Source organism: Manis javanica, chromosome X (assembly GCF_040802235.1).
Source record: "Manis javanica isolate MJ-LG chromosome X, MJ_LKY, whole genome shotgun sequence".
NCBI classification, from domain to species: Eukaryota; Metazoa; Chordata; class Mammalia; order Pholidota; family Manidae; genus Manis; species Manis javanica.
In genome coordinates, this window is record NC_133174.1 from 12574237 (window position 1) to 12600124 (window position 25888).

The window sequence follows — 25888 nt, forward strand, 5'->3', positions numbered from 1 at the left end:
GGTAGGTACCACTCACGGTAAATAGGTTGTTAGTTTTCAAGTTAAATTTGATTCTTTCAGGAACAAAATACCTCCTTTTGTACCATGGCTTTGTTTATACAACATAGCAAATAGAAGTCTCAGTTCCTAATCTTCATTCTGGAGTTTTAACACCCAAGGATTTCTGATCTATAATGTGAAGTTTCCAACAGTGTTTGCTCTCAGTCTTTGTCACACTTCTTCCTGTGATCTTTTCCCCTATATTTTCTTTTGACCTTATCTAAGCGCATCTTCCACCTTCTTTGTAAAAATAAAGTGTATTAGTTGAATATACTGTTTTTATCTTTCCATGCATCTGGTTTACTTGTATGTTAAGATAGACTTGTTACCTGGACCTGGTTCTCATAAATGCACACTGCTAGTGCCAGCAAGATGGACCCCAGTGTGAAAGTGGATGAGAACAGGAATCTCTGCTCTGGAGAAAGCAACTCTAAATGTGAACTCCGAGTCCTAGTGGCCATGTTCAGGGGACTGGGAAGTTACAAGGATGAGGAAACTAGTTTTCTTGCTCTATGGCTTACGGTATGTCTGAAGAGATAGAACAATAGTTAAAAAGATAACCTGTGAGGTTGCTGCAAATGAGATTGCATCTAAAACACCTTTCTTTTTATTGCCCTACATTAAATGAGGTACTCACAGACTAGCTCTCTTAAGTATTTTTTGCTTTTTCCTTTCATGTGTCTAAAAAGATATCACTGGAACGAAAATTTAAAGCATAAATTAGTGCCTAACTCAGAGTAATACAAAAACTCTTTTTAGAATCTGCAGCTGTTTAGTCATTAGACTTGTTATATAGTATAGCCTTTTTCAGCTAGAATCAGACTTTCAAATCTTTACCCCATTATCCAAAAATAGAGAATTTGACGCTTTACTTAACCCTTTCAGATCAAACAGATGGATTACTATGAAATCTCATGTTATAGTTAAAAGTGGGTATAATTCTCCCTATTGTACTCATTATATGTAAAATAATCACACCCATATATTTTGCATACCTTTTAAAATTTAATGGAATGCTTATAAAAATGTATAAATCAGGTCTGTGTGATCACCTGTCCATAAGTTTGATCTTTTTGAGAAGGTTAGCTGTGGGTATTAAATAATTCCTAGCATATTATATATTTGAGCAAGTATGAAAGAAAGTCAGTGTTTTACTCTGTGGACTGTTGCAAGAAATTTAGAGGTCATGTTTATAAATTGATATATTTTATCTTTTGTGAATACAATATGATGTTGGGTTATTCGAGGCCGAAGACCATATGACTTAATTTGCTGAATTAAATGCTATCCAATTAAAAAAGAAAAATGTAATTACTCTCTTTTTGACAACTTCTGTTTATGGTTATAGATGCACATTGACATGTATATGAAAACTTTTAGCAATAACTGTTGAGCTATTTATGCTTCTTATGACTACTCCCATGTGAAAGAAGTTCTGTTTTGAACCTTTCCCCTCCAGATACGCATTGCTGATTTTCTTTTTATTAGTATGTCTGCTTTTTAGTGCTACGAAAGGGATATTGTACAGCACACTTGTCTTTGTAGAAGCCCAAAGAGGTCATCCTCACAACAAAGTAGGGAGAATGAAATGGAGTTGAAATAGGGAGATGTGTTTAGAATTTGAGGCAAGAGAGGTCATGCTGCCTGACTGAGAGGTTAGAGGGCCATGCTCATTGAGCCCAGGACCCAGGAGTAGTGATTGATATAGTTCCCATCCTGTGGTTGGGGTTGACTTAGGAGAAGTTTTTGTTTGTTCTGAAATAGTTGGTGACCTATGCTCTTGAGATAGCTAATTATACAAAGCTGTGAAGAATCCAGTACTGGGGCACAGCCTATAGTATTCAATAAATAATAAAGTTGCCTTAAACTACAGAACCAAAAAAGAAGGACATGGTAGAGAGCTGTTGTGGAATAGTAGGTCCCTGCCAAAGGATTAAAGATGATCCCATGAATTTGTGGTAAACTGAAAAAGCATTGGTATTATTTGACTGAAAAACTTATAGGGTGTATAAGTTTGGGGAGAGAAATAATGAGTTTGACTTTCATAATAAGGAATAAGATGGCAGAATACCAAACCTGCTATTAATAAATACCACAAATTGAGCATCTGCCATATGCTAGGCACTCTACTAGATGTTTTATGTTTATTCCCCACAGTAACCATATTCATACCCATTTTACAGATGAGGCAACGGGTCATAGAGAGGTTATGTAACGGCCAAGATTATATAGCTGGTAAAGTATGAAACCAGGCTTTGATCTAGTGCCTCAAAGCTAACTTGAGCATGAGATGGAACTGTGAAGTGCTATGAACCTTCCAAAAGGGAGTGCAGAGCAGAGTGAAGGGACTGTTTAAAATGGTCAGACTGCAAAGGAGAGGGAGGCAGAGGTCTTGAAAGCAGAGAAATATTTTTTAAAATGGTATTCACCAACAGTTTTAAAATCCTTAAGATCCATAAAAAGATCCATTGAAGGTTGAGAAAATCCATCGAATAGTGCCATGAATAATACCTGTTTAAGTGAGATGGTACATTGAATGGCAAATTGCAAGAGGTTAAGGAGAGAGTAGATAGAGAAGATCTGGATTGTGCCATTTTTCTCTTTCGATAGTTGAGAAATTGAGATTGATCATAGTAGGAACAGTAGACTTGGTTAACTCTTCTCTAGTCAGGAATACTCATATTCCCCTACTGAAAGGCATTGTTTGACTACTTGTTATTACTTAATGTTCACAATTTGTCTTTTGCTGTTAGGGTTCATTTTCAGCAGGCATTAGACATTTTGATTTAGTAATTCCTTTTTTCTTTTTCGGATTAATATTGTTTTCTACCAAAAAGCTGAATGATAATTTGGTCACTTTTTTGTTTTTTTAAAAAAACTATTTTAAGAAGATACTTAAGGAAAAGCCAGTGAGCCATCACCAATTTAACAGATTACTAATAGTCTGTCATCTAAAAACAGTTATTTTTGACTGAAACACAAATTTTGTCTCAGTTTTTTTCCACATTAAATAAAAACAAATTAAAAACATTTTTAGTTTGAGGTTGTACATGTGAATTGAGGTTTTTAAAACAAAACTTAAAGAGGTAAGTAAACAATGAGAAACAATATATGGGATTGATTATATTATTTACTTCATTATTACATTCCTCCTTATTTAAATAATAAGAGAGTTCTTGCTTTTTGTGTGCAAAATTTACATACCATTTAAAGAAAATTATAGAGGCTTGGGGTTTTTAATAAAGACTGCAAGAAGCTGGAAATATTTCAGTATTAATTGATTATTTCACCATAATCATTTTTTAAAGTAATACTCTCTCCTAAATGACATTAATTTACTGCAGGTTATAGAGCTTAATGAGATGCCAATGTTAAACTGGACTTTCGTCAGGAGCAAAGATAGCAGGAATCATTAATGGGGGAAACATCTGTCTCCTATTACACAGGCACTCATATAGAATCATTACTTTTGTACAGTTTCCTCTCTTGACCAGTTTTCTTGCTGATCCAGTTAATTGTAGAATAGTCTGGAACACTACAAAGGTCTCACCAAAATCTTACTTCTTTGTATATATTACAGTATTTTGTATTTCAGATTCTGCTAGTCTGTTGATGTAGGAAAAACTACACCCATGTTTCTGTTGTCCTGTTATATCAAAAGAAATGATGGCTCATGTCACTTTCTAGGTCTAACTTATTTAAGGAACCAAAAGAATTGGGCTTTTGCAGGATTCCTAGTGCTTTTATCCTCATCACCCTAATCTGGACTTGTTTTTTGTTTGGTTTTTAGTAAATGGGATAAGGGAATGGTCATATTAGCATGAGCCAGTACTAGCTCAGCATGCCTTCTCTACACAGATGACTTTACCTCATTCATCCTTCTTGCAGTGACTCAATTCTTAAATGATCACCACATTCCTTACCCCCCTACCACATCACTACAGTTCTCCTTTTTGATAATCATAAAAACATAATTAGTTCAAAAACAGCAGCAGAATCACAGAACCCAAGAAAGGACTAACAGTTACCAAAGGGAAAGGGACTGGGGAGGATGGGTGGGAAGGGATGGAGAAGTGGGAGGAAGAAGAAGGGGGACCTTATGATTAGCATGTATAATGTGGGGGGACACGGGGAGGGCTGTGCAACACAGAGGAGACAAGTAGTGATTTTACAGCATCTCACTACACTGATGGACAGTGACTGATGGGGTATGTGGGGGGGACTTGGTGAAGGGGGTATCTAGTAAACATAATGTTCCTCATGTAATTGTAGATTAATGATACCAAAAAAAACACGTAATTAGTTCAAAGAAGAGAACACTCTTTGTACACCTTCTTAAGATGAGTAATTTCATTAGTCTCTGATAAATGCCTGTGCTTAAGGGATTTATCCTAGCACTTTAATGCGACTTTTCGTCAAAACTTCAGGAGCAAAAATGAGTATGAATCATTTCTCTACACAGGCTTGAATATATATATTCACTAGTAATGTAAGAAAAGGAACTGATCAACAAATGTCCACAGAGTGGGTACTTTTAAGTAGTTAAGCATAACTCTTTATCATTTGTTGAAACCAGTGACTGGAAAGTAGTGCAAGTGATCTAATTCTATATAAAAGGTAATCCAGCCCTAAAATACTATTAGAAGTTATAGTTCATATTTTACGATACTTCTGAGCTTCATTGTTTCTGAAAGGTTTGTTTCATATATTTAAGCATTTTAATTTAAAAAATCAAAATATAATTCTACCTCCTGTACTTAAAGTACTATGTTCTAGTATAGCATTATAAAGTAAAATTCAACCTAATACCTGTTTAAGAAAAATGTATTGATGCCTACAAAATGTCAGGTACTCTGCTAGGCACTTGCTCTGTAAAAGTCGATATGCTGTAAAATTTTTTTGAGGAATTTAGTCTAGCATATATAAATTGACAGCTAAAAGATCATGTTTTCTTTGGTCTGGAAGCTTAAAATACAGTTGGGGAGAGGAAAATTTGAGAGAAGATTGCAGTTGAAATGATAGTATGAAACCTTTCTCATTTGTTTCAATGAATTCTCCACTAAAGCCTACTAAGGAAAAAAATCATGTCAGTAATAAAAAAAAAGAGAAGTATTTTCCAGACCCCTATAAAGAGGTAAGCCAACAATGAGAAACAATATATGGGATTAATTATATTATTTACTTCATTATTACATTCCTCCTTATTTATTTATTTGATAATTATTTTTTATTGAAGGGTAGTTGACACACAGTATTACATAAGTTTCAGGTGTACAACACAGTGATTCAACATTTATATACATGATAATTCTAGGTACCAGCTATCACCATACCAAGTTGTTACAATATTTTGACTATATTCCTTATGCTATACATTACATCCCGGTTACTTATTTATTTTACAATTGGAAGTGTGTACTTTTTTTTTTTTTTGTGAGGGCATCTCTCCTATTCATTGATCAAATGGTTGTTAACAACAATAAAATTCTGTATAGGGGACTCAATGTTCAATGTATAATTATTAATCCACCCCAGGCCTAATTTTTGTCAGTCTCCAATCTTCTGAAGCATAACGAACAAGTTCTTACATGGAGAACAAATTCTTACATAGTGAATAAGTTACATGGTGAATAGTGCAAGGGCATTCATCACAGAAACTTTTGGTTTTGATCATGCATTATGAACTATAAACAGTTCAAATATGAATATTCATTTGATTTTTATACTTGATTTATATGTGGATACCACATTTCTCTATTATTATTATTTTTAATAAAATGTAAAGTGGTAGGTAGATGCAAGATAAAGGTAGAAAACATAGTTTAGTGTTGTAAGAGAGCAATTGTAGATGATCAGGTGTGTGCCTGTAGACTATGTGTTAATCCAAGCTAGACAAAGGCAATAAGACATCCACGGATGCAGCAGATTTCTCTCAGAACGAGGGGGGGGGGAGGTTCTAAGCCTCACCTCTGTTGATCCCCAATTTCTCATCTGATGACCCTCCTGCGACTGTGCCTGTCTTAGGTTGTTCCTCCCTTGAGGAATCTTACCCGTCTCTGGCTAACCAGTCATCTTCCGGGGCCATACAGGGAAATGTAAAGTTGGTAAGTGAGAGAGAAGCCTTATTGTTTGAAAGGGTTAGTTTTTTACTTCTTTGCATATTTATGCCCTGTGGCTTCTATGCCCAGCATTTGTCTTGAGGTATCTTTACCACTTGGAAGAATTGTGATACACGGTAAATTCGATAAGAGGCACGAATTCTATTTAGGGGTTGTAATTAGGAAGGAAGAAGAAAAGCTATAGAAGTTGCAGGTGGAAGAAAACATGGGAAGATTGATTGTTTCTTTGACATATCTTCTTGTAGAGTAACTTCAGCATGTATAGGTTTTAAACTACTAATTAAACTGCGCATACACATTAACATAATACGAATACAGTTACATAACCAAAGCATACCTATAATTACCAGCCATCTCCAGTGAAACCAAGAAAACCAGTTAGGCACCTTAGGCATTTGTGAAAACTTATCTATGATATGGTGGATATTGTCCAACTGAACTTGAACAGTCTGAGAGAAATCAGACAATTTAAAACAACCCATTCCTGGGGACTGTTCACATCCCATATGTTCTTTTAACAGTAAATAGTCTGTAGTTGAAAGATTTTGGAGCGCTACAATTTGCACTTCTAATTCTTGGTTGAGTTCCAACAGTGTAGGTCCAGTCAAATTTGTTGTTTTACTGTATGCACAGGCCAGCTTAGATATCTCCTTCTTCATTCCCATGGCAAGTCCAGGAACCGGTGGGATGACTGCATCTACACCTGTAGCAGCACGTGGATCTTTGTTGGGGTTTTCTGATGATCATCTTCTGGCATGAGTCTTCCAGAGAGTGCTGATGTTGGAAGTTCTTTTTCATATCATATCTTAGTTCATTTTCAGGGTAGCCAAATTAGGCTTTGATCCTCTGTATAAGCACAAACAAATCCTTTGCCTACCCTTTTATATGCCCTTTATACCATTGTGTAGAACTCATTGGAGGTCACCACACAGGAACTGCTTTTTTTTTTGTTATCATTAATCTACACTTACATGATGAATATTATGTTTACTAGGCTCTCCCCTATACCAGGTCCCCCCTATAAACCCCTTTACAGTCACTGTCCATCAGCATAGCAAAATGTTGTAGAGTCACTACTTGTCTTCTCTGTGTTGTACAGCCCTCTCCTTTCTCCCACCCCCCCATGCATGCTAATCTTAATACCCCCCTTCATCTACCCTCCCCCTTGTCTCTCCCTACCCACCCATCCTCCCCAATCCCTTTCCCTTTGGTACCTGTTAGTCCATTCTTGAGTTCTGTGATTCTGCTGCTGTTTTGTTCCTTCAGTTTTTCCTTTGTTCTTATACTCCACAGATGAGTGAAATCATTTGGTATTTCTCTTTCTCCGCTTGGCTTATTTCACTGAGTATAATACCCTCCAGCTCCATCCATGTTGCTGCAAATGGTAGGATTTGCCCTTTTCTTATGGCTGAGTAGTATTCCATTGTGTATATGTACCACATCTTCTTTATCCATTCATCTATCGATGGACATTTAGGTTGCTTCCAATTCTTGGCTATTGTAAATAGTGCTGTGATAAACATAGGGGTGCACATTCCTCCTTATTTAAATAAGGTCAGACCGCAAACAAAAGCCTCTACTACTACAAAGATGCGAATAGAATTAGGAAGTAGCACTATTAGCTGAGGACAGTTGAATGAGAAAGGTATATCTGAGAACCTTTACCTCTGAATGTCTGAGGACCCAGAATCCTAGGTGTAGTATTGATGAATTGAGGAACCTTCCCCAAATGGTACAGCTGAAATTTGGTCCTTGTGGCCTATGTCATTTCCTTTAAGGCCCGCCTTATTAGCATGGGCAAAAGAGCCTGCCCTGACAGTGCAGATCTGGAGTTGGCAAACTATTGCCCGTGGGCCAAATGTGGTCCACCACTTATTTTATAAATAAAGTTTTGTTGGAACTTTGTGGAACAGGACACTTATTCATTTAAATATTCTGTATGGAAGCTTTGGCACTAAAATGACAGAATCTAGTAGTTGCGACAGAGACTGTATGACATAGAAAGCCTAAAATATTTATTATGTGACCCTTGACAGAAAAAGTTTGTGGGCTTCTGATGTTAAGAAAGCCCTACCGTGGAGAGTACAGTGGAAACATCACAGTGGCCTCAGTGGACTGATGATCTCAGTTTGTTTGTTTCCTTGCCCTTGGTGCTTCTGGAGCTTGAATAGAGTTAATGAAGTGTGGAACTCACACTGAAAATTACTTTACTCTTGAGCTAGACTTGGGTAAATCCTTTGAATGGTTGGATAAAAAATTTTGTATCGGTTACTTTTGCGTATCACCGTCAAAACAGGAACTTTGCTAGGGACTGGGTATATAGAGACACATACAATCTAGTCATGATTTTGTTCCATCACTGGCCCAAATAGCTCCCTTTCCATCCAAATAGAAATACAAAGAAGACAACGGTCTTCACTAAGACTGTGAAAGCTAACTTGAATTCAAGAGAAGGACGTTCTCACAAATATGAAGAGTAAAATTCCTTTGAGACAAAAAGCATGAGATATCTTCCTAATACAATTCAAGTGGACATAAATGAGAAATTAGTAGAAGAATAGTAATTTATGTTTTAAGTAGACATAAATGAGAAATTAGTAGAAGAATAGTAATTTATGTTTTAAGTACCCCTTAACTTCCAGGCATTGTGCTAGATGCTTTCTTTTCATTATTCTTTAAATCCTCATAACAACTATAAAAGTTAGAATTTCCTTCCTTTAACCTGTGGGAAACTGATGCTCAAATAGGTTAATTTCCTGAAGGCGAATACAAGTTATTAAGTGGTAGGACCAGGAATTAAGCCACATTTTAGGCCCATCTTTATTTTTTAAAAATTGAGGTGAAATTCACATAACATAAAATGAACCATTTTAAAGCGTACAATTCACTGGCATTTAGTGCATCCACAGTGTTTTGTAATCATGACCTCTATCAAATTCCAAAATATTTTCATCACCTCAAAGGAAAGCCCAGTACCCATTAAGCCCTCCCCATTTTTCTCTCTTCCCACCTTGGAAATTATCAGTCTGCTTTCTGCCTCTTGATTTATTCTGAATATTTCACATACAATGTGTGACCTTTGGAGTTTGACTTCTTCAGCTAGCATAATGTTCTTGAGTTTCATCTGCATGTAGTTTGTATCAGTACTTCATTCCTTTTTATGACCAAATATTTTATTATTTTAATACATCACATTTTGTTTATGTATCCATCTGTCAGTGGACATTGGGTTGTTTCTGCCTGTTGGCTATTGTAAATAGTGCTGCTGTGAACTTTCATGTACATGGTTTGTTTGAAGCCCTGTTTTCCATTCTTTTTGGGTATAAACCTAGGAGTGGAAATCCTATGTAATACGGGAATTCTTTGTTTTAACTTTCTGAGGAACAGCAAAACTATCTTCCACAATGGCTACACCACTTTACTTTCTCACTAGCAATGTACAAGGGTTCCAATTTCTCCATATCCTTGCCAGCACTTGCTTCCTTAAATTTTTTATTGTAGCCATCATAGTGGACATAGAGTGGTATCATATTGTGATTTTGATTTGCATGTCCCTAATGATTAGTGATGTTGAGCTTCTTTTCATGTGCTTCTTGGCCATTTGTGTATCTTTGGAGAGATATATATTTAAGTCATTTCTCTGTTTTTTAATTAGGTTGTTTTTATTGTTGAGTTGTAAGAGTTCTTTTATATTATGGATACAAGTCCTTTATCAGATATATGATTTACAAATGTTTTTTCTCATTTTGTATGTTTTCTGCTCACTTTCTTGACAGTGTCCTTTTATGCAAAATGTTTTTAATTTTGATGAAGTCCAATTTACCTTTATTTTCCCCTTTATTGCTTGAAACCATTGCCAAACCCAAAGCCATTATGGTTTATGACTTGTTTCATTAATATTGTAATTTTAGTTCTTATGTTTACCATTTTAAGTTCATTTTTTTGTATGATGTGAGTAGGGGTCCAACTTCATTTTTTTGCATGTGGATACCTAGTTGTCCCAACACTGTTTTTTGAAGAAACAGTTCTTTCACTATTTGTTGGTATTGCCACCCTATTTGATATTCAGATGCTATAGAATAGATGTTTGAGTTCATTTCTAGACTCTCAGTTTTATTCCTTTGGCCTTGTGCACACTGTTTTGATTACTGTGGATTTGCATTACGTTTTGAAATCGGTGAGTGGAAGTCCACCAACTTCTTTTTTTTTGTTTTTTCAGTTTGGCTCTTGAAGGTCCTTTGCAATTCCATATGAATTGGAGGATTAGCTTTTCCATTTCTGAAAAAAAAGGCCATTAGCATTTTGATAGGGATTGCACTGAATCTGTAGATTACTTTGCATAGTGTTGTTGTCCTAACAGTATAAATTTTTCCAACCCATGAACATGGGACCTTGCATTTATTTAAGTTTCCTTTAACTTCTTTCAGCGATGCTTTGTAGTTTTCAGTGTACTAGTCTTTCACCTCCTTGGTTAGATTTATTCCTGGTATTTATTCATTTGGTTGCTATTGTAAATGTAATTGCTCTCTAATTTCCTTTTTGGGTTGTTAGTTGATAGCATATAGCAACATTACTGTGTTTTTTTTCCTGTGGTAAAATATATATATATATATATATATATATATATATATATATATATAAAACAGAAAGTTTGCCATTTTAACCATTTCTGTGTGTACAGTTCAGTGGCACTGGATGCATTTACAATATTGTGTAACCATCACCACTATATATTTCCACATTTTCTCATCACCCAAAGAGAAACTCTGTAGCAATTAAGCAGTAACTTCCCTTACCCCCAGCCCCTAGTAACTTCTACTTTGTGTCTCTGTGATTTTGCCTATTCTAGAAGTGGAATAATACAATTTGTCCTTTTTCCCAGCTTCTCTGACTTAGCATAATGTTTTCAAGGTTATTCATGTAGTATATATCAGAACTTCATTCTTTTTTCATAGGAATAATATTAATACCTGAATCCTGAATGATGTTCCATTGTATGTATATACCACATTTCATCTATCCATTGATTTATTACTGGGTGCTTGGATTGTTTCCACCCTTGGCTAGTGTGATAGTGCCGTGAACATTCACATACAAGTATCTGAGTCCTTATTTTAATTGTTGATACATACCTAGGAGTAGAATTGCTGGATCATGTGGTAATTATATTTTTGACATTTTGATTTTTTTATCCTGCATTTCCAGTACAGTATTAAATAGAAGTGGCAAATGTGGACATCTTTGTCTTGTTCCTGATCTTGGAGGGAAGACTTTCAGTCTTTTACTATTGAGAATGTATGATGTTAGCTGTGGGTTTTTCATAAATGCCCCATCAAGTTGAGTAAGTTACCTTCTGTATCCAGTCTCCTTGTTCATCGTGGATATGGTGTGGTAGGTAGTTTAAAATGCACGTTGTGCTCATACCACCAAGTAGCTGCCACCTTCACCTAGCCTTTCAATGGTTGTTTTAAGTTTTTGAGTAGTTACAGAGTTCAGGAAAAGCTGATTCTGACAGATTTTGTCAGCTCATTAGTTGTTTTTTTTGGGAAGATGGCATCCTGGATTTCCCGATTTTGCCATTTTTAGTAACATCACTCTGCAAATGCACATATTTCTTCCCAGTCTGTGGCATATCTTTTCATTCTGCTAACAATGTCTTTAGCAGAGCAAAAGTTTTTAATTTTAATGAAGTCCAACTTAACAAGTTTTTCTTTCATAGATCATCCCTTTGGCATGTATTTAAAAACCCATCACCAAACTCAAAGTTACCTAGATTTTCTAGGTTACATTTTAGAAGTTTTATAATTTTACATTTAAGTCTGTGATCCACCTTGAATTAATTTTTGTGAAAGTTGTAATGTATTGCTCCAAATTCTTTATTTTGCATGTGGACATCCATCACCATTTGTTGAAAAGACTTGTTTCTCCATTGCGTAGTTTTTGTTTCTTTGTCAAAGATCAGCTGTATTTGTGTTGAGTCTTTTTTGGGGCTCTCTATTCTGTTCCATTGATCTGTGTGTCTATTCATCACCAATACTAAGCTATTGTGATTACTGTAGCTTTATAGTAAGTCTTAAAGTCAGATAGTGTCAGTCCTCCAACCTCATTCTTTTTCAATATTACGTTAGCTATTCTGGGTCTTTTGCCTCTTTGTATATAATTCTTAAGATCAGTTTGTTGGTATCTGCAAAATAGTTTGCTGGAATTAGGATCACAGTGTATCTATAGATCAAGTTGGGAAGAATTGACATCATAATAATTCAGTCTTCCAATCTATGAACACAGACTATCCCTCCATTTATTTAGATCATTGGTGTCTTTCAACAGAGCTATATAGTTTATTGTGATTAGATTTCTTTAAAAAAATTTTTTGTGTATCTATTATAGGCTTTAGGCTTGTGGTTACCGTAAGGTTCGTAGTTTCCTGTGCTGTGTAGTTTTTTACATACAGGTCTTGTAAATATTTTGTTATATTTATACCTATTGACTTTTTTTGTGATATTGTAAGTAGTATTGTGTTCATAACTTCAAATTCCAATTGTTCATTTCTGGTACTAGGAAAGGAGTTTACTTGTGTATATTATCCTTATATCCCATGACCTTGCTAGAATTGCTTATTAGTTCCAGGAGTTCTTTATTGTAGGTTCTTTGAGATTTTCTTCATAGACAATCATGTCATCTGTGAATAAGATAGTTTTATTTCTTCTTTCCCAATCTGTGTACCATTTCTTTTCTTACTGAATTAGTTCTGACTTCTAGTACAATGTTGAATACGAGTGGTGAGAGGGGGGAACATCCTTGTCTTGTTCTGAGCTTAGTGGGAAGGCATGCAGTTTCTCACCATTAAGTATGGTGTTAGCTGTAGGTATTTTGTTGATGTTCTTAATCAAGTTGAGGAATTTCTCTCTATTCTTAGATTGCTCAGAGTTTTATCATGAATGAGCATTGGATTTTGTCAAATGCTTTTTCTGCATCAATTTATATGATCATGTGATATTTCTACTTCAGCCTGTTGATGATGGCAGACATACGAAATGATTTTGTAGTGTTGAAGCAGCCTTGCACACCTGGGGTAAATCCCACATAGTCATGGTGTAGAATTCTCTTTATACATTCCTGGATTTGATTTGCTAATATTTGTTGAGGATTTCTACAACTATGTTCATGAGAGATATTTGTAGTTTGCCTTTCCTTTACTGTCTTTTTCTGGTTTTGGTGTTAGGTTAATACTGGCCTCATAGAGTGAGTTAGGAAGTGTTCCTCTGCTTCTGTTTTCTGGAAAAGATTCTACAGAACTGGTATAATATCTTTTTTTACATGCTTGGTAGAATTCACTAATGAAATCATCTGGGTACAAGACTTTTTTTAACTGTTAAGTATTCTTTATTTCATATCATACATAAACCACACTAAAATGCCTGTCATTAAATAAAAGGCAAAATTTTAGGTACATGGAATTTTTATTAAAATGGCATAGTCAAGACCAAAAGATAAGTGCCAGCTTATCTTCAGCCTTTGGCTAATGAGCACAACTTGGAACACAGGTGACTCTTGCTGTTCTAGGGGGCAGTGGAGAGATTTCCTCAGTATTTAACTATATTAATACAACCAGTTATTTATGTAAATATAAAACCAATCTCCAAGAGGTTTTGAGATGGTATTCACCATCTCTGTGAAAAGTTGAACATTACTAATGAAGTCCAATTATATCTTTGAAGGGGAAAACAGTGATAACACTTGTTGAATCCAAGTTGATATCAAAATTCCAAAAGCAGATCTTACTCATTTAACCACAAGCCAGTCTTACTTAAATCAGGACTGTGCAAAAGAAATATTCTATCTGCCATTCATGATCTGAATTTTGGTGTATGAGATCAGATTAAATATGTTATGCATAAAAAAAGACATGATACATTGATGTTTTGTAATAAGTAAGGCAGTGCCCAACCTTTACCTCTTAGTAGCTTTTTTGAGATGAGCTACCAGGTTGGCCCTTTCTGATGACTTCTTAATGCCGGCAAAGATGATTTTTGCTCCAGGGAAGTACTTGGGATTCTGCAGTACTCCATCAGTGATCTCCTCAGGTGATGCCTGTGTTCTTGTTGGTATCCATGCCAGAAAATCCAGGGCCTGACCTGTCTTTCATCCAGATAGACCATGGACATTTGGCCAAGTCTTGTGCTTGCCTCCTTTTTCCATGGTATGGCACCGGGCACACTTTTGAACAAAAGTCTTCTTGCTCTTCTCATCACCCAATTTTAAACCACTTTTTCGTCATGTGTCATATGAAGATTCCTGTTCAGAAGCCAGATGTCCTGCTCTCTCAGGACTTCCTTTTTTGGAAGGTTATTAATTATTGATTGAGTTTTTCCCATAAATATGGGCCTATTGAGGTAATCTGTTACTCCTTGTATAAATTTCAGTAGTTTGTGTCTTTCAAGAAATTGGGCCATTTTTCTAAGTTAATTTATAGGCATAGATTTGTTTATAATATTCCTTATTATCCCTTTAATGTCCATGTGATTGGTACTGATGACTCTTCTTTCAGTTCTGATATTAATAATTTGCCTTTTCTTTTTCTGATATTAATAATTTGTATCTTCTCTCTCTTTTTCTTGGTTAGCCTGGATAGAGGTTTACCAACCAATTTTATCAGTCTTTTCAAAGAACCAGCTTTTGTTTTCATTGATTTTCACTATTGAGTTCCTGTTTTCAACTTCACTGATTACTGCTGTTACTTTTGATTATTCTTTCCTTCGCCTTGCTTTAGGTTTAAGTTGTTTTTTTTCTTATTTCCAAAGGTAGAAGCTTAGCTTCTTACTGGTTTTAGATCTGATATGCATTCAATGCTATACACTTTTCTCTAAGTACTACTTTTGCTGCGTCATACAATTTTGGTTTGTATTTTCATTTTCATTTAGTTCAAAATGTTTTTAAATTCCTCTTGAGGTTTTATCTGACCTTTGTGTTATTTAGAAGTGTGTTGTTTAATCTCTAAATATTTTGAGATTTCTTCCAGCTATCTTTTTGTTATTTGTTTCTAGTTTAACTCCATTGTGGTGTGAGAGTATACTTTGCATGATTTTTAGGCTTTAAAATTTGTTAAGCTGTGTTTTATGGCCCAGAATTTAGTCTGTCTTGATGAATTTTACATGTGAGCTGGAGAAGAATATTTATTCTGCTAACTGTTGGATGAAGTATTATATAAATGTCACATAGATCTAGTTATTGATAGTACTGTTCAGTTCACCTATATCCTTAACTCTTTATTCTTTTGCTTGTTGGATCTGTCAGTTACTGAAAAGGGGGTGTTGTTGAAGTCGCCAGCTGTTATAGTGGATTTTGTTTATTCCTCCTTGTTTGTTTCTACCAGTATTTGCCTCACGTATTTTGATGCTGTCTTATTTGCTGCATACATATTAAGGATTGTTATGATATCTTGAAGAATGTATTCTTTTGTACCCCTTTATCCCTGGTGATTTTCCTTGTTCTGAAATCTGCTTTGTCTAAAATTGATGTAGCCATTCCAGCTTTCTTTTGATTAGTGTTGATATGGAATATCTTTCTCCATCCCTTTGCTTTTAATCTATGTGTCTTTATATTTAAAGCGAGTTTTTAGAATCCATTCTCACAATCTAATTGGTGTATCATTTTCCTTCTGTCTGAAGAACGTTTTTACTAGGCAGATCTGCTGGTGACAGTTCCCTCAGTTTTTGTTTATCTGAGGAAGTCTTTGTTTTTCCATAACTTTTGAAGGATAATTTCACTGAATACTTTCTAGGGTTTTTTTTTTCTATGTAACAGTTGAAATATTTTATTTCATGGCTTCTGACAAGAAGTTGATATTCTTCTTACCTTATTCTCTGTAGCAAGTGCCCCCACCCACCCCACAGTTTCTTTTTTTCATGTTTTTCTCTTTGTGTTTAGTATTCTGTAGTTTGAATATGATGTATTTAGGTGTCAATTTTTGGTAATTATCATGCTTGGTGTGTTCTGAGCTTCCTGGATGTGTGCTTTGGTGTCTGTTACTAATTTTGGAAGATTTCTTGGCCATTAGTCCTTCAAGTATTTCTTTTCTTTTGTCTCATTCTTCTTCTGGTATTCTAGTTACACCTTCCGTAATTGTCCCATAGTTCTCAAATATTCTTTTCTGCTTTTTTAAAATAATTTTTTTGTTTTTGCATTTTAGTTTGGGGAGTTTCTGTTGATAACATCTTTAAGTTCACTGGCTACTTCCTTGGCCATCTTCAGTCTACTGAGGAGTCCATTAAAGGCAGTACTCATATTCATTACATTCCAGTGTTCTTTATTTTTAGCATTTTCTTTTAATTCTTTCTTAGAGTTGTATATGCTTTCATTACCTATTTGTTCCTGCATGTTGTCTACTTTTTCCTAACATAGGAAATTCAAAATAACTATCATTAATTACTATCTGAAATAATCCCTGACAATCCCCATATCCTAGTCTCGTTCTGATGCTTGGTTTGTCTCCTCAGACTGGTTTTTCTTGCCTTTTAGCATGGCTTTTGATATTTTTTAAAAGCCAGATAGGATATATTGGGTAATAGGAACTCAGGTATATAGGCCCTGAATATAAGATTTGATGTTTAGTCTGGCTAGGAGCTGAGCTGTGTTTAATGATTATTGTAGGTGTAGGTGTCGTGGCTTCAATTTCCTCTCATGTCTTTTTTTGTTTACTCTTCTCCCCCATTGTCTGTGGGTTTCCCTGAGAACTCCTTTTTAAATAGAGTCCATTTCTTGAGTTGTAATCCACTGTTACTGTACTGGAACCCTGGTGACATGGTGGTAGAGTATAGGGAAGGGGAAGTACTCTTTCGTTTTAGGACCAAATCTTAGTCTTTTGTGGGTCTGAGTCCTGTGGTGCAACCTTCACAGATTTTTCTTAGCCTCTTCCCACCCCACTTCTTAGGTGAAACAAGAAGGCTAGAGGGACTGTGGCTGGCTAATTTTTCCTCTCCCAGGATAATATGAGGTTCTGGTGAATTTTCCCTTGGAGTGTTGGCCTTTGTTAGGGAGAACATTCTGGGATTATTTCCAAACTATTACTTTCCCCCTGGGTATATTTCAAAATGGTTACTTTCCCTTTTCCCAAAAGGGAAAAGATTTTTACTGGATCTTCACCCTGGACCTACTTCAAAATTGTTACTTTCTCTTACTCAAAAGGGGAGGAGTTTGTTCTTGATTTTCATATCAGAACTGGTGAGGCTCTGGGAGGTAAACCGAAGAGAGGGTAGAGGCCCTTCTAATACTGAGTCCCCAGAAGTTCTTACTTAATAAGCCTTGTCAAAATGACCATTTAAGTTTTCTTACTAGTGTGTTATTGCAGTGCCATGGCTCAAGGTAAGCTTGGATGTGATTCTCTTTATTTGCCTGTCTTTGTTAGGTTTCGGGAGTTCAGTTGCCTTGTGTTCTTAATTCTCTGATAAGCCTAAGAAAAGGTGTTGATTTGCAGTTTGGATTTTTCTTGTAAGGATAAGAGTGACTATATCCAAGCACTTCATGTGTTGGAGTGGAAACCTGAAGTCTTACGTTTATATTTTTAAATTGGAATATCTTGTCCAGTTTAAAAATAATGTATAGCAAGAGGCTTTTGCTTAGCTTATGAACCATTTGCTCAGCTGAGATGACTCATTTTAGGTTATTTTCATTCCTTTGAATCTCAGATCTATATATTTTCAAACTGCTTAGTAAGAACTTTTTCAGAACCTAGTATTTGAGATACTTAAGGACTTTATGTAGTTCTAGAAAATTGCTAATGACTTTAACCTAAATTAACTAAAATTACTGATTAATCCTGTGCTCCCCCTCCCTCCCCCCCCCAGCACTGGTTTTGTTTGTTTTATCAGATGTACTCTAGAAACCATGCTCAAATAGTTTCGGGCATTATTTTCTTCTACTTTTCGATTGTTGACATTTTACCCTATTTGTTTTTGAAGAAGTGACTTAATTTTCTAAGGCACTTTGAATCTCTGCTAAGTACTGCTTAAATTTGGAAAACTAGTGAGAATAAATGCCTCTTATGTAGCCAATGGTTTATTTTCAATTAACCTTGAAGAATGTATTTATTATACACTATAGATCTTGGTGACTTTAGCTTAATAAGATTACTTTCAGAATCTTTGTGATAGAGGACAGTTGGCTAAAGTGTGTTATTTAAGCAACTGAGAAAGTACAGTGTATACTTCAAAGTCTTATAATTTGATTACTTGCTGAAAGATTGTGTTTTGGGATGCTTCAGTTCTTATTCTTGATCAGCAGTTATAACCAACCTTGGGCAAATGAGACATTGCAAATTGCATTAACCTTGCCCCTTTCTTACGTTTCATTTTAAGTTTTATTTTTCTCACTGAATCTACTGTGAGGAACTGCCACTAAACCAAGAAACAAATTAGCTGCGTGGTATTGAAGATTGCTTATTAGTTAGCAAACTCATGTCATGTTTATTTTAAGAAATACTCTTCTCTTTAATTTTCCTAATTGATTAAATGAGTATCTACCTTTGGGTATTAAAGATTTTTGTTTTGAAGAGGAAGAATTAACATATTAAATATTATGAATATTATCTTAAAATAATAAATTTTGTTTTAAAAAATGATGTGTTGGTGCTGCATTGAAAGGGCTTCGTTGAAAATATTAATTTTTTTGCCATGTAATAATCAGTTAGCTGCGGTCTAGTTTTAGGTAAGATTCATTTGTCTAGCATGCTCTCAATTAGAGGCAGAAACCTTTCCTTAGGCTTTTGCTTAGAGACATTTCTTGTAAAGAAGCAAGGCTGTCGGGAAGAAATGGAGAAAGAAGAGCAGGTCTTCAGGAGCAGCAAGTTATGTGTTGTCCTCCATGCCAGGTCGCACCCACCTTCCTAAATTGGTGACTTTGGAAAAAAACAAAACAAACAGCTCTTGATATATTATAATTGCGTCCTAGAAGGAACCCACAAGAATGAACACAGTGCATCAGTGTTACAGTTTAAAAAATAAAGCTTCCATGTGCTAAAAATTTGACAGAAGATAATGGTTGGTATTGAGTAAATAAGTAAGCTGAGGGCTCTGTTGGCAGGGGCTGGACTTCAAAATCGCAGGTAAGGGGGGAGCAGCAGTTCCTCTTTTTTTGTCCCAATCTTGCTACTTCCTGCTAACTGGGATGGCAGGTACTCTTGGAACAACGTCTCTTCATTTACCCAGCCTTCAGGACCACAGTGCCAGGACTGATCATTTGTTCCCCTCTCCAGAGACCTTCAAGACCAGTCCTGATTCTTGACATCCTCTTTGCCTCTTTGTCACCCAAAACCCTCTGGCTGTCCATCAGCACACAGCCCTCATTCCTGTACTGCTCTGGCATAAGCCTTCGTTGCATCCTGTCTTCTCCCCCAACCCTTCAGTGGTCCCCTGGAGCTCCTGAACTCCCAATAGTAATTTTTCCCACTGCCTTAATCTCATCCCCGGCTGTCTTCTCAGTATAACCTTGCTCTCTGCCCCTGGGCTTCTCTGCTGGCACCAAGCAGACGCCTGAGGGAGCCCCTCCAGCCGCAGTCCCAGGCCGCGCTGCCCCTGCCTGCCATCTGGTAACTGAGCTGCTTGCCTCGGAGCTTCTTGAGCACAATGCGTCCTCCCTTCAGATTTTAATCCTTGCTGCTTCCTTCACCACCCAACAGCTTTTCCATTATCTGCCTGGCGCTCTACACCTTCTCTTCTGGGTTTCTTTGCCTTGACCTCTGTCAGTGCTTGTTTCCATCTTGGCACTTATTTAAAATTGCAATTGTATATTCACTTATTCATTTAGCCATTTTCACTGATTCTAAGATAAGTCACCTCCCTTATTTCTGAAATTGGGGCATATCTTAACACTGGATAGCTTAATTGCTTTCCGAATGATAAGTGAAATAATAGTTTATCTTACAATCATGTCTTAATATAATACCAGGGCTTTTAATGATCTGCTTCCCTTAGTTGATTGTGAGTTCCGTAATTACAGGAATTTTATTTTAACTTGCCAGTAAGAACCAGTGCCCAATATGGTACCTGGCATCTAGTAGGAGCTGAATAAATAATGCTCAAATGAATATTATTATCTGTTTGAGAGATGATGGCCCTAATATGGCTGAAGATGCATCAGTCAGTATATGCATGTGAATTTTTTAATTCAGTTTTTGTGTTTGAGTCTTTATCTTTGGAGATTGCTTTATTCTGGAATTGAAGGAGACTTTCAGATGTGTGTTTTGTTTCCCCATTTATGTAACTTGTCCTGTTATTCTTATATATACATCCTTATTTAAGAGTATTTACTTACTATGTATGAAAGTGCATTCACATAAGCTTTCATCAGGTATCAGCTTGTCTTTCTTCACGGGGAAGAAGAGTGAGGAAGGTACCAAGGAGTGGCAGACTCTAATGTTTAATTCAACATTAGACAGTGTTGAGTGCCTGAAGTTATTTTTTCATTTTACTTCATCCTCCAAGGAGTGCCTTCACTCGGTGTATCTACTTTACTTCTTTAAGTGAAGGAGCAGCGAACAGGCAATGTGAGTGACTGGAGTGCATCGGGGCAACTCCTAAGACAAGGTTCTAGCTTACTCCACCCCTGGAGGGAAGGTGGGGCTCTCAGTCCTCATTTTCCAAATCTTGCTACTGGGGACAGCAGTTGAGTCAGCCTGGGATGATGAGCAGTTTGCCTTTCATTGAAACACTTGGCAGCCTGTTTATGAAAACATCTGCTATGATAAGTCTTTCCCAGTCTCTCACGTACATTTCTGGGCCTTGCAGATCATATTTGTGTCTGTCCCCATACTCTTGTATCTACCACATGTATTCTACAAGATACTAAAGGGAGAGAAGTTGCACAGGAAAGAGGAGAAACTGAAAAGTTGCCCGAACCGATGGTGTCAGCATGGAGATGCACACAGGGAATCAGAATCAGGAAGTGCAAGTATGGCACTGGAGAACACAGCAAGGTGGGAATGCGGGGGTGCTTGCTGCAAACCTATACCATTAGTGTCCTCCTCAAGTCTGTCTTGAGGTGGCCTTCCTGCAGATTCCAGTGGTGTATCTGTGGATTCAGCCTGCATGCCATTCACACTGCAGACAAGACTCCTGCCCGCCTCAGGTGCACTGCTTCCCCTCTCACCCCACAGAGAAAGGCATCTTCATCTTCCTCATACTAGTGGTGTCCTTGGTGTCTCCTGCTTTGAACATCATCTTGAGCTATCCTATGTCTTATTTGAAAGCATTAAATAAAGACCATGTGAAGGATCCACAGAGTTAATAGTACCATGCATGGTACATCTGGTCTGCTGAGCCCCTCATCAACTATTCTCTCTCTACTACGTCCCCTCCCAGGGACAAGCTGGTTCCTGGAGACAGAAACAGTTCTTCCTGCTGCAGTTACAACAAACAAGGAAGTGAGCAAAACCGTGCTGATTACAGCAGAAAGCAAGAGCAGATGGGGCAGGAAGGAAGCACCACTTCTAACTTGCACGCACAGCCTTCTGGTTTCCCTGATGATAAGCAGAAATCTGGAGAAACCTAGTTACTGGGCACTGGCCATTGGAGACCAGCAGCCATTCTGCAGAGCCACTAGTCATGCCAGCATCAGCCTAAGGACCTAGAGATCTAGACACATACTTGAAAGCATTATGATTTTACTTAATTGTTAAAGAGAAGGAAGGTACAGTAAGTGGAAAGTATGCTTACATTCCAGTGGTACTCAACAACCTCAGCCTCGAGGCTTAGCAGACACACAGTAGACTACCAGGGTTCTTTGGGGGTGTCTGGGAGAGGAGGTTGAAGAGAGAGGGATTAACAGACTACATGTTGGTATTTAAAGTGGTTGGCTCAGACAACTCGTATTCTAAATAAAAGTTACATAAGGTAATGCATAAGTAAGGGCTTTTTCTCTCTCATACACCCCTACAACGGTTCAGTGTATGTGAAAAAGTGATGGATATTTGCAATGTATACGTGGATGCAATATAAACTCATAAACTGAGATTTTAAAAATAATGCATTTTCAAATTTGAGCCTTTCTCGTGGATTTTGTGGTGTGGGCCATATATTTACACTGCATAATTCTTACTGTGAAAGTAAAACACTCCTTTTTTTTTTCCTTAACTCCCTGCCCTCCTCAATGCATCCTCTTATGGATACTGGTTCTATTCATTATTATTTCTCTTCTTGTTGAAAGATGTCACGAGTGATTTCCTTTTTCTGAAATGTAATAATTGATGCTTGAATGGTAGAATTTTACTACTGTAAATAGCACTCCTTAATGTGAATAACTTTAGAAGAAATGCTTAGAGCTGTGCTTTTAAATGTTCTTACATAAATTTTGTAGTAACTGATAATTCTTGGCTTTATTCTACTTAATAAACATTATTTTAGAACTTGTAGTATGGCAGTCTTTTGGGGGTGACCAGCCTTTTTGATGTTTGTACTAAGATTTTATTTGGAATGCCGGGAGGTTGAAAGATGTTTGAGCATTACTCATGTAACTAGTTTGTTTGAAAAACGTACTAAAGAAATATGTTTCTTCAACTGCCTTTTTTAAAGCTCATCACAGTGATTGGTGAAAATGTTGAACTTAATGCTTTGTTCTTGTATGACAGCTACATAAGCAGCTTTCTATACTAATTAGTTTTAACATTTCATATTAAACTTCATGTTCAGCTGTATTGCATGCAGTGTTGACCTAGTCCATCATATATATACTAGAGAGTGTTCTTTTATTCAATGAAGTTTTAAGAGAGCAACCCACATGTCTGCTGCCTCTGAGAGCTTCTGGATGCATTGATCTTTCCTAGTCGTTTGTACTCTTCATTGGTACATCTTAATCTAAGCAAAATACACTGGAGTCAGATTTTTTAGAAATTGAATTGTGACATTTGTTACAGAAGTTTTTAATATTAGCATCTTGATTATATGTAATAGGACCACAGGTAATCCTACTCCTCTGAGATGTACAAAAACATGTACCTTTTTTTCTTTTAGCCAATCTACTTTTCCGTCAGAAGCTTCCTTCTACCCCACAGAGCCCCAGGGGAAGGAAAAGGCAGGGACAGGTTAAACATATGTAAGCTTGCCAATCCAGAGCATTTTGCTCTGACAGTTTAACAGTCTCATTTGGAAAACCCAGTCTCTTGGTTCAATGAAGAGTCAGATTTCTTTCTCACAAACCCTTTCATGAGGAATAATCACAATTATTTAATAATTGAATGTGTGTTTCTGTGGGGCACTGAGAAATTTCTAAAATCTAGGAATCAGATTGGGCACTGCCAATCTCACTTCCTGTTTCTCATTCATTTTCACATGTTGCTTGCTTGATTTTCTTTAAAATTTTAATCTTGAGATATAGTTTCACATGCATTTGTAAGAAATGATAGATTCCATATGTTCTTCAACTAATTTCTCCCAATAATAACATCTTGCATAATTATTATAGAATATCATAACCAGAAAACTGACATTGATAGACTCCATTGACCTTATTTAAATTTCACCAATTTTCCATGCAATTATTTGTGTGTGTGTGCGTGTGTGTGTGTGTGTGCATGTGTGGGCATTTGCACATTTCTATCAGTTTTGTAGATTGGTTTGGCCACCCCAGTCAAAAGATACAGAGCACTTTTATCATGAGGATCCCTTGCACTCTTTTAATAGCCACAACCACATCCTCCCCTTCCTGTCTCCCTCACCCTTGGCAACCACTAGTCTGTTTATCCCTATAATTCTGTCATTTCAAGAGTACTGTTTGGGTAGAATGATAGTCTATAACCTTTGAGATTGTCTTTTTTCTGTCAGTATAACTCCTTTGAGATCCATACAAGTTTTGTGTGAACCAGTAGTTCTATTTTATTGCTGAGTAGTATTCCACAGAACAGAAGTATCACAGTTTACTAACCTTTTGGAGGGCCTTTAAGGTTGTTTCTAGTATTTGGCTATTACAAATAAAGCTGCTGTGAACGCTCATGAACAGGTTTTTTTGTGAACATAAGTTTTCATTTCTCTGGGAGAAATGCTCAAGAGTGTATTTGCTGAGATGTATGGTAAGTAAATGTATAGTTTTGTAAGAAACTGGCATGCCTTTTTTCCAGAGTGGTTTATATTCCCATCAGCACTGTATGAGTCATCTCATTTCTCCACATATTCACCAGCATATGGTTTTATCACTATTTTTTGTTTTAGCCATTCTAATAGGTGTATAAGTGAAATTTGCATTTCTTTAATGGCTAACGTTGAACATCTTTGAGTGTGCTTATTTGGAATCTGTATCCTCTTCAGTTAACTATATGTATCTTTTGTTCATTTTCTAACTGGTTGTATTACTGTTGAGTTTAAGGTTTTAAATATATATATGGTGTGGATTAAAATCCTCTGCCAGATACTTGTGAAAGTATTTTCTCCCAGCTGCTTGTGGCTTGTCTTTTTAATCACTTAATGGGGTCTTTTCACAGAGCAGAATATTTTAATTTTAGTAAGGTCACTTATCAATTTTTCCTTTTATGGATTGTGTTCTTGATGGTAAGTTTAAGAACTCTTTGTCTAGTCCTATATCCTAAACATTTCTTCTTTGTTTGGATTTCAAAAGGTAAGGTTTTACATATTTACATTTTGCATTTAAAGTCCATGATCCATTGAGCTGATTTTTGTATAGGTTGTGAGATGTGGGTTGAAGGGCTTTTTTTTTATGATGTTTGTTTTCCTTTTCTTGCCTATGGCTGTCCAGTTGCTCTAGCACCATTTGTTGAAAATTCTATCCTTTGTCCAATTAATTGTTTTTACAGGCAAAAATCAGTTGGGCATATTTACATGGCTCTATTTCTGGATTGTCTGCTCTGTCCCATTGATCTGTATTTATCATTCAGCTGATTACTGTTACGGGGCTCTGTAGTAAGCTTTAACATCAGGTATAGTGATCCCACCCACGTTATTCTGTATTTTCAAAATTAGCTATTCCAGGTCATGTGCCCTTCTATTTCAGTTTTAGAATAAGCTTGCCTGAACTTGCTGCACTGATGGACAGTGACTGCATTGGGGTATGGGTGGGGATTTGATAGTATGGGTAAATGTAGTAACCACATTGTTTTTTCATGTGAAACCTTCATAAGAGTGTATATCAATCATACCTTAATTAAAAATTTTTTAAAAAAAGAATAAGCTTGCCTGTATCTACAAAACAATTGCTGGGATTTTGATAGGAAATGCTTTAAACCTATCAGTTTGGGGAGAATTAGCATCTTGTTGAATCTTCTAATACATGAGTACAGTATGTTTCTCTATTTAGGTTTCCTTCAGTTTTTTTCATCAGCATTTTATAATTTTCATAATACAGATACTAAACATACTTCACTAGGTTTTTGACTTTTATTTCCTTGGAGCAATTGTAAATAGTATTTTACTTTTAATTTCTCTCTGTACTTCTCATTGCTTGTATATAGAAGCATAATAGATTCTTGTGTGTTTATCTTGTATCCTGCAACTTTGTTGAAATCTACTAGTTCTAGGAGATTTTTGGTGGGTTCCTTGGGGTTTTCTATGTAGCCAAACATGTCATCTGCAAATAATGTCAGTTTTATTCCTTCATTTGCAATTTGTATGCTTTTTATTTCCTTTTCTTGGTGTATGACTCTGATTATACCTTTAAATCCTGTGTTAAGTAACAGTGATGAGAACAGATATTCTTGTCTTTTTCTAGGGAAGAAGACTTTCGTCTTTCACCAT

At 36.3% G+C, this 25888-nt stretch overlaps 1 protein-coding gene and 1 pseudogene across 6 annotated transcripts in view; both read left to right on the forward strand.

Moving 5' to 3' along the window:
• The window catches only part of CDKL5 (cyclin dependent kinase like 5), a 181650-nt gene that overhangs the window by 72778 nt on the left and 82984 nt on the right, over positions 1–25888 (forward strand). Inside the window, exon 1 of one of the 6 annotated variants that reach the window (XM_073227317.1) lies at positions 16390–17519. The exons of the other annotated variants lie outside the window; for them this stretch is intronic. The gene's annotated coding sequence lies outside the window, so the exon portion shown is untranslated. Of the gene's footprint in view, positions 1–16389; positions 17520–25888 lie in introns of those variants that run through there. 6 annotated transcript variants of the gene reach the window in all.
• LOC108384798 (gap junction alpha-1 protein-like) lies at positions 412–25470 on the forward strand (annotated as a pseudogene).